This window comes from Macaca mulatta, chromosome 12, assembly GCF_049350105.2.
Source record: "Macaca mulatta isolate MMU2019108-1 chromosome 12, T2T-MMU8v2.0, whole genome shotgun sequence".
Taxonomy (NCBI): domain Eukaryota; kingdom Metazoa; phylum Chordata; class Mammalia; order Primates; family Cercopithecidae; genus Macaca; species Macaca mulatta.
In genome coordinates this window covers 93183548-93197496 of record NC_133417.1, presented here as the reverse complement: position 1 = coordinate 93197496, position 13949 = coordinate 93183548, and positions in this window count along the sequence as shown.

The following is a 13949-nucleotide window of genomic DNA, read 5'->3' as shown; positions in this document are numbered from 1 at the left end:
ACCATCATCAAAGACCAGAGGCAGATAAAACCACAAAGATGGGGAAAAAGCAGGGCAGAAAAGCTGGAAATTCAAAAAATAAGAGCGCATCTCCCCCGGCAAAGGAGCGCAGCTCATCGCCAGCAACGGATCAAAGCTGGACGGAGAATGACTTTGACGAGATGAGAGAAGAAGGCTTCAGTCCATCAAATTTCTCAGAGCTAAAGGAGGAATTACGTACCCAGCGCAAAGAAACTGAAAATCTTGAAAAAAAAGTGGAAGAATTGATGGCTAGAGTAATTAATGCAGAGAAGGTCATAAACGAAATGAAAGAGATGAAAACCATGACATGAGAAATACGTGACAAATGCTTCAGTAACCGACTCGATCAACTGGAAGAAAGAGTATCAGCGATTGAGGATCAAATGAATGAAATGAAGTGAGAAGAGAAACCAAAAGAACAAAGAAGAAAAAGAAATGAACAAAGCCTGCAAGAAGTATGGGATTATGTAAAAAGACCAAATCTACGTCTGATTGGGGTGCCTGAAAGTGAGGGGGAAAATGGAACCAAGTTGGAAAACACTCTTCAGGATATCATCCAGGAGAACTTCCCCAACCTAGTAGGGCAGGCCAACATTCAAATCCAGGAAATACAGAGAACGCCACAAAGATACTCCTCGAGAAGAGCAACTCCAAGACACATGATTGCCAGATTCACCAAAGTTGAAATGAAGGAAAAAATCTTAAGGGCAGCCAGAGAGAAAGGTCGGGTTACCCACAAAGGGAAGCCCATCAGACTAACAGCAGATCTCTCGGCAGAAACTCTCCAAGCCAGAAGAGAGTGGGGGCCAATATTCAACATTCTTAAAGAAAAGAATTTTAAACCCAGAATTTCATATCCAGCCAAACTAAGTTTCATAAGTGAAGGAGAAATAAAATCCTTTACAGATAAGCAAATGCTTAGAGATTTTGTCACCACTAGGCCTGCCTTACAAGAGACCCTGAAGGAAGCACTCAACATGGAAAGGAACAACCAGTACCAGCCATTGCAAAAACATGCCAAAATGTAAAGACCATCGAGGCTAGGAAGAAACTGCATCAACTAATGAGCAAAATAACCAGTTAATATCATAATGGCAGGATCAAGTTCACACATAACAATCTTAACCTTAAATGTAAATGGACTAAATGCTCCAATTAAAAGACACAGACTGGCAAACTGGATAAAGAGTCATGACCCATCAGTCTGCTGTATTCAGGAGACCCATCTCACACGCAGAGACATACATAGGCTCAAAATAAAGGGATGGAGGAAGATTTACCAAGCAAATGGAGAACAAAATAAAGCAGGGGTTGCAATCCTAGTCTCTGATAAAACAGACTTTAAACCATCAAAGATCAAAAGAGACAAAGAAGGCCATTACATAATGGTAAAGGGATCAATTCAACAGGAAGAGCTAACTATCCTAAATATATATGCACCCAATACAGGAGCACCCAGATTCATAAAGCAAGTCCTTAGAGACTTACAAAGAGACTTAGACTCCCATACAATAATAATGGGAGACTTCAACACTCCACTGTCAACATTAGACAGATCAACGAGACAGAAAGTTAACAAGGATATCCAGGAATTGAACTCATCTCTGCAGCAAGCAGACCTAATAGACATCTATAGAACTCTCCACCCCAAATCAACAGAATATACATTCTTCTCAGCACCACATCGTACTTACTCCAAAATCGACCATGTAATTGGAAGTAAAGCACTCCTCAGCAAATGTACAAGAACAGAAATTATAACAAACTGTCTCTCAGACCACAGTGCAATCAAACTAGAACTCAGGACTAAGAAACTCAATCAAAACCGCTCAACTACATGGAAACTGAACAACCTGCTCCTGAATGACTACTGGGTACATAACGAAATGAAGGCAGAAATAAAGATGTTCTTTGAAACCAATGAGAACAAAGATACAACATACCAGAATCTCTGGGACACATTTAAAGCAGTGTGTAGAGGGAAATTTATAGCACTAAATGCCCACAAGAGAAAGCAGGAAAGATCTAAAATTGACACTCTAACATCACAATTAAAAGAACTAGAGAAGCAAGAGCAAACACATTCGAAAGTTAGCAGAAGGCAAGAAATAACTAAGATCAGAGCAGAACTGAAGGAGATAGAGACACAAAAGACTCTCCAAAAAATCAATGAATCCAGGAGTTGGTTTTTTGAAAAGATCAACAAAATTGACAGACCACTAGCAAGACTAATAAAGAAGAAAAGAGAGAAGAATCAAATTGACGCAATTAAAAATGATAAAGGGGATATCACCACCGACCCCACAGAAATACAAACTACCATCAGAGAATACTATAAACACCTCTACGCAAATAAACTGGAAAATCTAGAAGAAATGGATAATTTCATGGACACTTACACTCTTCCAAGACTAAACCAGGAAGAAGTTGAATCCCTGAAGAGACCAATAGCAGGCTCTGAAATTGAGGCAATAATTAATAGCCTACCAACCAAAAAAAGTCCAGGACCAGATGGATTCACAGCTGAATTCTACCAGAGGTACAAGGAGGAGTTGGTACCATTCCTTCTGAAACTATTCCAATCAATAGAAAAAGAGGGAATCCTCCCTAACTCATTTGATGAGGCCAACATCATCCTGATACCAAAGCCTGGCAGAGACACAACAAAAAAAGAGAATTTTAGACCAATATCCCTGATGAACATCAATGCAAAAATCCTCAATGAAATACTGGCAAACCGGATTCAGCAACACATCAAAAAGCTTATCCACCATGATCAAGTGGGCTTCATCGCTGGGATGCAAGGCTGGTTCAACATTCGCAAATCAATAAACATAATCCAGCATATAAACAGAACCAAAGACAAGAACCACATGATTATCTCAATAGATGCAGAAAAGGCTTCTGACAAAATTCAACAGCCCTTCATGCTAAAAACACTCAATAAATTCGGTATTGATGGAACGTACCTCAAAATAATAAGAGCTATTTATGACAAACCCACAGCCAATATCATACTGAATGGGCAAAAACTGGAAAAATTCCCTTTGAAAACTGGCACAAGACAGGGATGCCCTCTCTCACCACTCCTATTCCACATAGTGTTGGAAGTTCTGGCTAGGGCAATCAGGCAAGAGAAAGAAATCAAGGGTATTCAGTTAGGAAAAGAAGAAGTCAAATTGTCCCTGTTTGCAGATGACATGATTGTATATTTAGAAAACCCCATTGTCTCAGCCCAAAATCTCCTTAAGCTGATAAGCAACTTCAGCAAAGTCTCAGGATACAAAATTAATGTGCAAAAATCACAAGCATTCTTATACACCAGTAACAGACAAACAGAGAGCCAAATCAGGAATGAACTTCCATTCACAATTGCTTCAAAGAGAATCAAATACCTAGGAATCCAACTTACAAGGGATGTAAAGGACCTCTTCAAGGAGAACTACAAACCACTGCTCAGTGAAATCAAAGAGGACACAAACAAATGGAAGAACATACCATGCTCATGGATAGGAAGAATCAATATAGTGAAAATGGCCATACTGCCCAAGGTAATTTATAGATTCAATGCCATCCCCATCAAGCTACCAATGAGTTTCTTCACAGAATTGGAAAAAACTGCTTTAAAGTTCATATGGAACCAAAAAAGAGCCCGCATCTCCAAGAGAATCCTAAGTCAAAAGAACAAAGCTGGAGGCATCACGCTACCTGACTTCAAACTATACTACAAGGCTACAGTAACCAAAACAGCATGGTACTGGTACCAAAACAGAGATATAGACCAATGGAACAGAACAGAGTCCTCAGAAATAATACCACACATCTACAGCCATCTGATCTTTGACAAACCTGAGAGAAACAAGAAATGGGGAAAGGATTCCCTATTTAATAAATGGTGCTGGGAAAATTGGCTAGCCATAAGTAGAAAGCTGAAACTGGATCCTTTCCTTACTCCTTATACGAAAATTAATTCAAGATGGATTAGAGACTTAAATGTTAGACCTAATACCATAAAAATCCTAGAGGAAAACCTAGGTAGTACCATTCAGGACATAGGCATGGGCAAAGACTTCATGTCTAAAACACCAAAAGCAACGGCAGCAAAAGCCAAAATTGACAAATGGGATCTCATTAAACTAAAGAGCTTCTGCACAGCAAAAGAAACTACCATCAGAGTGAACAGGTAACCTACAGAATGGGAGAAAATTTTTGCAATCTACTCATCTGACAAAGGGCTCACATCCAGAACCTACAAAGAACTCCAACAAATTTACAAGAAAAAAACAAACAACCCCATCAAAAAGTGGGCAAAGGATATGAACAGACATTTCTCAAAAGAAGACATTCATACAGCCAACAGACACATGAAAAAATGCTCATCATCACTGGCCATCAGAGAAATGCAAATCAAAACCACAATGAGATACCATCTCACACCAGTTAGAATGGCGATCATTCAAAAGTCAGGAAACAACAGGTGCTGGAGAGGATGTGGAGAAATAGGAACACTTTTACACTGTTGGTGGGATTGTAAACTAGTTCAACCATTATGGAAAACAGTATGGCGATTCCTCAAGGATCTAGAACTAGATGTACCATATGACCCAGCCATCCCATTACTGGGTATATACCCAAAGGATTATAAATTATGCTGCTATAAAGACACATGCACACGTATGTTTATTGCAGCACTGTTCACAATAGCAAAGACTTGGAATCAACCCAAATGTCCATCAGTGACAGATTGGATTAAGAAAATGTGGCACATATACACCATGGAATACTATGCAGCCATCAAAAAGGATGAGTTTGTGTCCTTTGTAGGGACATGGATGCAGCTGGAAACCATCATTCTTAGCAAACTATCACAAGAACAGAAAACCAAACACCGCATGTTCTCACTCATAGGTGGGAACTGAACAATGAGATCACTTGGACTCAGGACGGGGAACATCACACACCGGGGCCTATCATGGGGAGGGGGGCGGGGGGAGGGATTGCATTGGGAGTTATACCTGATGTAAATGACGAGTTGATGGGTGCAGCACACCAACATGGCACAAGTATACATATGTAACAAACCTGCACGTTATGCACATGTACCCTACAACTTAAAGTATAATAATAATAAATAAATTTAAAAAAAAAAACAAAAAAAAAACATACTCTTACCATATGATTCAGCAATCACGTTCCTTGATATTTACCCACAAAAGCTGAAAACGTATGTCCACTGAAAAATTTGCATATGGATCTTTATAGCAACTATATTTGCAATTGCTAAAACTTTGAAACAACCAAGATGTCCTTCAGTAGGTGAGTAGATAAACTGAAATATATCCAGTTTATAATGGAATATTATTCAATGCTATAAAAGAAATTAGCTATCACTGGGCATGGTGGTTCATGCTTGTAATCCCAGCACTTTGGGAGGCCGAGGTAGGTGGATCACAAGGTCAGGAGTTCAAGACCAGCCTGGCCAACACAGTGAAACTCCATCTCTACTAAAAATACAAAAATTAGCTGGGTGTAGTGGTGTATGCCTGTAATCCCAGCTACTCAGGAGGCTGAAGCAGGAGAATCTCTTGAACCCAGGAGGCAGAGGTTGCAGTGAGCCGAGATTGTGCCATTGTACTCCAAGCTGGGTGACAGAGCTAGACTCAGTGTCAAAAAAGAAAGAAAGAAAGAAAGAAAGAAAGAAAGAAAGAAAGAAAGAAAGAAAGAAAGAAAGGAAGGAAGGAAGGAAGGAAGGAAGGAAGGAAGGAAGGAAGGAAGGAAGGAAGGAAGGAAGGAAGGAAGGAAGGGAAAGAAAAGAAATTATAGCTATCAAGCCACGAAAAGAAATGGAGGAAACTTAAATACGTATTACTAAATGAAGGAAGCCAGACTGTAAAAGCTACTTAATGTGTGATTCCAACTATATTACATTCTGGAAAAGGCAAAGATATGGAAACTGTAAAAAGATCAATTATTGCTAGGGATTAAGGGGAAGAGAGGAATAAAAAAGTGAAGCACAGAGGATTTTTAGGGAAGTTAAATTGCTCTGTATGGTACTATAACAGTGTATATGTGTCATAAATTTGTCCAAACTCATACAACACCAAAGGCAAACCCTGATGTAAACTATGAACTATGGATGAGGGTGAAATGCCAATGTAGTTTGATTAATTGTAACAGTTGCACCACTTTGGTGAGAGATGTTGACAATAAGAGGTGAGGTGGGCTATTCATGTGTCGGACCAGGCTGTATATGTAAAATCTCTGTACCTTTTGCTCAATTTTGTTGTGGACCTAAAACTGCTCTAAAACATAAAATTTATTTTAAAAATCTAATTAAATGATTAAAATAATACATTTCCTTGAAGTTTTGATTAATCAAGTTGTGCTGGTGAAATTGTTCATATAAATAACAATAACACCACATTTTTTTATCCTTCATTTATCATGATGCTTAAAGTTGGATGAAGTCTCTGAAAAGAGGAGCAATACTAACACTTAGAATTTATTTTGTTCCTTATGCTTGTGAAGATTTTTGCATCCATTTTTTTTCTCCTGATTTATCAAGCTTCATTCTGAGGCACAGGGAATAGGAGATAGTTTTTAGCGTTTCTATTTCATAGATACAGAGTGGAAACCCACAATTTCTTCTTTTGGCTTGGAGTAAATTAATTTTGTTTTTGCAATTTTTACCTTTGGTCAAGGTCAGACAAAAGTTTAATTAATCTCAAAAGTTTTCTTAACATCAGTCTATCCAGAGTGCTTAGAGAAAGCTGTAGGATATGAACTTATGTAAGCCAATTTATATTTGTTGACATCTCAGTAAAGAAGATGTATGGATAAGAGGAAAAATGAAGTTATTTTAAAAAATGAGCTTGAGTTTCGTACTTTTAAGTGGCCCCCACCATCTTACATTACCCTGGATCATTATATATACATACTTTTTTTTCTTTTTATATAAGTGGAGTTGGGTTGGCTGAAAAGCACCACCTTCTGAGGTCTAGAATGTTCCTGACTAAACCTCAGAGAAGAGCAATGCAGATTTGATTGACTTTCACTTCAGTTATCTTTCCTACAATTACTTTGATACTCAACTATGACTTGTATTTTGTTGACAGACATTTTAGAAAGTTTTGCTCTCTGTGCATTTGTTTAATCCACCATTTACTATATAGAAAACTCAAATGAACTTGAATAGTTTGAAATTTAAAAAGCTGCTGTATGGAGGAGTAAGTCCCTGAAGTGAAGACCTTGTTTTGAATGTCAATGACTGGATTTTCTGTTTCATTTCCCCTATATCTCTCAAGATGAAACCTGAAACAGAACCATGAAGCAGAAGTATCATAAAAGACCATTTATTCTTCAGACTCAACTAACGTTTACATTTTTAAAGAATTATCTGTTGTACTACCCTCACCTCAGTTTTCAATCTGTGTAACGGCATGGTCAGATAAATGTGGATGATGCTATCTTTTTATGGATGAAGATCTGCATGTGTGCATGTGTGTATGTGTATAGTTTACAAACCTTCTTATTTATGTTCTCTCAATCAGTTGTCTGAATCCTAAAGTGTTTAGTTATCACAGATTTTTTCTATTTAGTTGTTCTGTGCTGCTGTCCTTTAAGAAATAGACTTTTTTTGTTTTCTGTTACAGAACAAACTGCCGATGACTTTGAGATATTGATCGAATGAAACAACTATTAATATAACTTTTATCTTGGGATATCCAAAGGTCCTCTTCTTGGAAGATAAATAATTTAAACCACTTTCACTGTTCTTTCAGAGTCAGCACTCTTCTTTTAAAAGGAAATTTTCCTATGACATTTTAGATTTTCGTGTGATTTTTAGTGACCTTTGAAGTTGTTGCTTCTTTAAGTTAAATGAATAAATATAATTAAGTATATTCAGTATACATACACATAAACTTAATTGTGGGAGCCACGGTGGTAGAGTTCTTTTTGTAGGATTGTTATAAAATATTTAGACAGACCAGGTGCGGTGGCTCACGCCTGTAATTCCAGCACTTTGGAAGGCTGAGGCGGGTGGATCATTTGAGGTCAGGAGTTCAGGACCAGCCTGGCCAAGACGGTGAAACCTCATCTCTACTAAAAATACAAAAAGTTATCCAGGTGGTAGTGGCATGCACCTGTAATCTCAGCTACTTGGGAAGCTGAGGCAGGAGAATCACTTGAGCCCTGGAGGTGGAGTTGCGGTGAGCCGAGATCATACCATTGCACTCCAGTCTAGGCAACAGAGTGAGACTCTGTCTCTACAAAAACAACAACAACAACAACAAAAATTAGACAGATACTTCTTTAATACAAAAAAATTTTAAAGGGTTATTCTCAAATGAGAATATGTCTTAACTATTCAGCACAAAGTAATTAGATCAAAAAACAGGGGCTCACCAAGAGTATAATGGGATTTTTTAATTTATTAGATGGCCAGGCTGACACAAATATATTAAAAATTGTAGAGTAGAGAATTCTGAATATAAAAGAGTCACACAACAGCCATTTTAGATTTCAGAGTTTGGCATTGAGCCCAGACATCCAGTTGTGCAAAGTAGATGAGATAAACAACTACAAAAACAACAACAAAATAGCAGCTGATACCCTTATTTGAAAAACCAAACTGGAGAAATAGATAGGATTTTTTAAAAAATCACACTGCGGTTACTTGCCTTGCCAAATTAAGTGATTGGAGGAAAACTATCAGGTCACTGAAAGAGCAAATGCTAGTCTTACATAGATTTGTCCCTGCTGCATTCTCTCTTATCTGGTATTTTTCATTCTTACTTGTAACTCATTTGTTGTGTTTTTGATGACAAAGTTTGCATCAGCATTTTTACTCTTAGAAGAGAAATTCTAAAAATAATTTGTTGTTCCATATTCTCAAATGTATAAACCAGGATATTTCCTTTTACTAAACAAGTGGGGGAGTGAATGCAATTCATTGTATCAGTACATAATAATTAATAAGGTCTCTTAAGCCCCAGTGAAACATACTTGAAACAAACCCTACAATTTAAAATACTTTAGAATTTTCCATCCTTTATTATTTTTAAAATCAGAAGTCAAAACTTGTCATTGAGTACCTAAAGTATGTACAAGCAACTGTGCCTGATCTCAAGTGCGGGCTTAGAGACATGGTTCTGTCACTCTAGGTAGGAAAGTGGGATATGCAATTACTTCAAGTAAATAAAGAATTAAATTATGACAAGTTTAATGTTTAAAACTAGTCTTTCAGGCCAGGTGCAGTGGCTTATGCCTGTAAACTCAGCACTTTGGGAGGCCAAGGCAGGAGGATCACTAGGTCAGGAGCTGGAGACCAGCCTGACCAACATGGTGAAACCCCGTCTCTAGTGAAAATGCAAAAAAGTTAGCCAGACATGGTGGCGTGCGCCTGTAATCCCAGCTACACAGGAGGCTGAGGCAAGAGAATCGCTTGAACCCGGGAGGTGGAGATTGCAGTGAGCCAAAATCACGCCACTGCACTCCAGCCTGGGCGACAGAGTGAGATTCCATCTCAAACAAACAAATCATCAAACACCTAGATTTTCAGTAGACCACAGGAGTATAGAACAGGAAAACCCATCCCAGCCCCTCACCTGGGAGTTCAGGAAGTGTTTCCCCTTATAAAGTGATGTTGGGTCATGAAGTGTAGCACCTACCTAGGAGTAGCACTTACTCACACAAGAAGAAAAGAGTGTTCTAGGCAGAAGCGTGTGCAAAGGCTTTGAGAGGACAAACAGTCCAATAGTAGTGAGTAAATAAGAAAAGCTCAGGAGAGCTGGCATGGAGAGAACATAGAGTGTCCTCTGAAAAGACTCAGTAACATGAAGCATTGCATTATGTAGGCCCTTGTAGATCATGGTAAGGACTTTGGAAGAGTCAGGTGAGAGAGGATTGACTATGCTGATGGTGGTGAAAATAAAAAGAAATAGACGACTGATACATTTGTAAGGCAGATCAACAGAAAGGGATTGGATGTGGGTGAGAGCAAGTACATGAGGAATTGGGAGGGGTCAGAATGACTCCAAGAGCAGTAGTTGATGGTGTCAGTATCAGAGACCAGGAAACCAGAGAAAAATCAAGTTTGCAGATGGAGATCAAAAGTTTAAAAGTTTGGATTTATTTATTTTTGTGTCTCTGAGACACATCAATTAAGTCATTAAATATAAGAATTTATAGATTAAACTGGAGAAATAGGTTGGAGAGTCCTCATCAACAATATAGTATATTAGTCAAGGTTTAGTTTCAGCTGATACAATGAAAAGAATTCCAAACACAATAGTTTAAACAAGACAGAAAACCATTTCTATCTTCTCTGGCAATACAGAAAAAGGTGGTACAGGGCTGGCCAGGCAAGTCTGTTAATTTCAACTCAAGGTTTTATCTCTGGGCAAAGTTTTATTACAGTGGCTACTCCAGCCTGTGGCATCATGAATGCATTTCAGCCTGAATTAAAGGGAAGTGAAGAGGTTGCTTCTTTCTTTTTAAGGATATTGGAACCTAGACATGTCACTTACACTCACTTAGCTTAGGCAAGAAAAGTACTCCCTGTGTTTAGTAACATAGAATTCCCTATCAACCTAACTTACAGCAGATTGAAGGGCATTTACTGTGAGTAGAAATGGCAAGCCTTTTTGAGAAACATTGCCATGAAGATGTGGAGCGTGGGACAGAAGCTGGAGGATGATAAGGGTGAAGAGGGAGGATTTTGATGTAATTAAGTTCTCATAATATAAACCATAAATGGATACAATATGAAGACATTGAGAAAAAGGGGATACTTGATAGTGGAGTAACTGTCTCTAGACAAGAATTAAGAGAATATTTTCATCTGTAGAATGATAGGAAAAGATGGAGACAGGTGCAGAAATATTTGTGGACTTGGGGGCAGAATTTTGATGTAGTTCCATTTGCTGTTTTTTATCTGTCATAAAAAGAAGGTAAGGCCAGGTGCAGTGGCTCATGCCTGTAATCCCAGCAGTTTGAGAGGCCAAGGCGGGTGAATCACTTGAGGTCAGGAGTTTGAGACCAGCCTGGCCAAGATGGTGAAACCCCGTTTCTACTAAAAAAAATTACCTGGGGGTGGTGGCGTATGCCTGTAGTTCCAGCTACTCAGGAGGCTAAGGAAGGAGAATCGCTTGAACACAGGAGGCAGAGTGAGCCGAGATCGTGCCACTGCCCTCCAGCTGTCTCAAAAAAAGAAAAGAAAAAGGTAAAGTTATCTGCTGCTGAAAATGACTTAAGAGATGGCAGCAGTAGTCAGACTGCAAAGGAGAGCGGAGGGGATTTGAAAACATCATGGAAGGCAGGGCAGCCCAGCCACGCACAGATGAGCAGGTTGTGCCTGCTGACCTCTAGGGGTTGCCATTTAAGCAAGTTATCATGAGAACAGTAGAACAGTGCTCTCTAGAATTCTAGGCTAAATAATCACAAGGTTCAGTGGAGGCATTGACATTTGCAGAGTGTACTAGTATAGTGGAAACTGACTAGAGAGACACCTATGTTACTGTGAAACGTAAGGGCCAATTGTAGTTGTCAGCCTGAATTTGTGATATATCAGCTAATCTATCATTCATTAGTAATTAAATTGCATTCCTACTCTCCACTCTCTGAACTACATTTGACTTCTAAAACTTTATCATTTCATCAGTTATCTAATTTATTTTCAGCTGTTTATTTTGCTTATTCTATGTCATTTGATAAACTTGTTCAAGATTCTACTTTTTCCTTAATATCCACTCTTGTTTTTTTCCCATTTTTCTTCACATTTATTTATTTTTGTATTATACATTCATTTAAACCTTAGTTCCTTTTTTTATGGAGTGATGGGGGTTTAGCTATGATGCCTAGGCTGGTCTCTAACTCCTGGCCTCAAGCAATCCTCCCACCTCAGCCTCCTAAAGTGAAGGGATTACAGACCTGAGCCACTGCACCCAAACTAAACCTTAGTTTCTTAAGGGAAGCAATATCTTAATACCTTTATGAACTTTTATTCTTCTCTCATGCTTTCCTTATGTATCTTTCTTCAGTTTTTAAATGCTTATTTATTTTAATGGCAATCTATTCTCTTTTATTCTATTTGGTTTATACAGTTACTGTTTTGTCTGTCTTATGCATTATATCTTTCAAAATCATCTCACTTTTAAATTTATGTTTAATGTATTAAATCAGGAAAATAGATGTAACAGAGGGGCCAGCTCTGATTAATGATGGCTGCTATGAACAAAAAGATGAGAAATGTGGCGCACACACCCAGAATTTTATTCTTCTTCTTATTGACTTTGTTTATGATGAGCAACAATAAAAAATGTGCACCACTAACAACAACCAAATTGAGAGTTTGGTCCTCTGAAATATAATCCTGGATTTACTTCTATCCAGGGACTCTGAAGTAACTTGAGCAGAGCAGAAGTTTTGCACAGCTTTTGAAGTCTAAGAAATGGAAACCAGTTGTTTTCAAAAGTATAACAAATCTACTGCTTACTTTATTCTTACATCACAGTGGTTGCTCATGATAAGAGGTTAGCAGGCAGTACCAAGACATGCTAGCTCACAAAAAGTCAATTCAGATATCTGAGTTTATGAAATTCACTTTATGAAATGCACTTTATGAAACCCTCCATGTGGCTGAGCTCTGACTATTCTTCTAGAAAAGCAATGTCCTTGTAGGGAGTATGACCTGATTACTAAAAATACATGACATTTATTATCCCTTTTTCCCATAACTCAATCAATAAGGGAATAGTGGAAATGCATGGTTCAGATAAATGTAGGTGCTCGCAGATTTGGTCTTTAAACTTTTAATCAAAATGTCAAGAATCCAGAATGTAAATAACTCAACATGTAAATGAGTCTTTCAGGCTCAATATAGTAATGGATTTGGCTATAGAAAAAAAAAAAAAAAACCTAGTAGTATTAGACATACTCCAACAAGGTCTAGATAGTGGTTCTAAATGAAATAGTTTAATGAAGATTTTTTTTGTATGTTAAGCCACTTCCTAGCATAAGCAAACTAACTCTAGGTTTGATTTTTATGTAGATGACTACATCTTCATGAAAAATATATGGACTTTATCTATATGCAGTCCTGATATTTGTCTTTTGTAGAGTTAAAAAGTGCTGTATGTGAAGTAGAATCACAATTAGCTTCTTCATTTTCATAATTAAATATCAACAATGATGAAGCATTCCTGATATTTAGAATAATAGATTTTATTCAATCAATAACAAGGGAACAAGGAACTTTAGATACAATTTTCTTTTCTTTCTTTTCTTTTCTTTTTTTTTTAAGAGACAACATCACCACATTCGCCAGACTGGAGTGCAATGGTGCGGTAGTAGCTCACTACGGCCTTGGACTCTTGGGCTCAAGTGATCTTACCTCCATAGCCTCCAGAGTAGCTAGGACTACAGGTGCACACCACCATGCCTGACTGATTTTTAAAACAATTTCTGTAGAGACAATGTCTTGCTTTATTGTCCAGGCTGATCTTGAACTCCTGGCCGCAAGCAATCCTTCTATTTCAGTCTCCCAGTGTGCTGGGATTATAGGCATGAGCCACCATATCTGGCCCATAATTTTCATATTAGCAATTAGCTACATTTACTAACCTGGCTGACATACTGAACATCACTCAAGAAACAATCTAAGATAGCAGTTTTCAAATTATGCCCCTGGAGAAGTCCAGGATTTCTTCAGAGATTCAAGTTTACATTTAGAAACTTCCTAGGTGGGTGTGGAAACATCACTAACTCCTATCTTCTGCAAGAAGGAGAGCTCTGCTTTAATATCAACTACTTTCCCCTGCATAGCATTTATTTGGAGAACATATTTCTCAAACAAAAATGAGGTTTACAAATCATTGCTATAAGGATCTTAGGAAATATTCTTTTCTGTAGATTCTTTGAACTCAGTC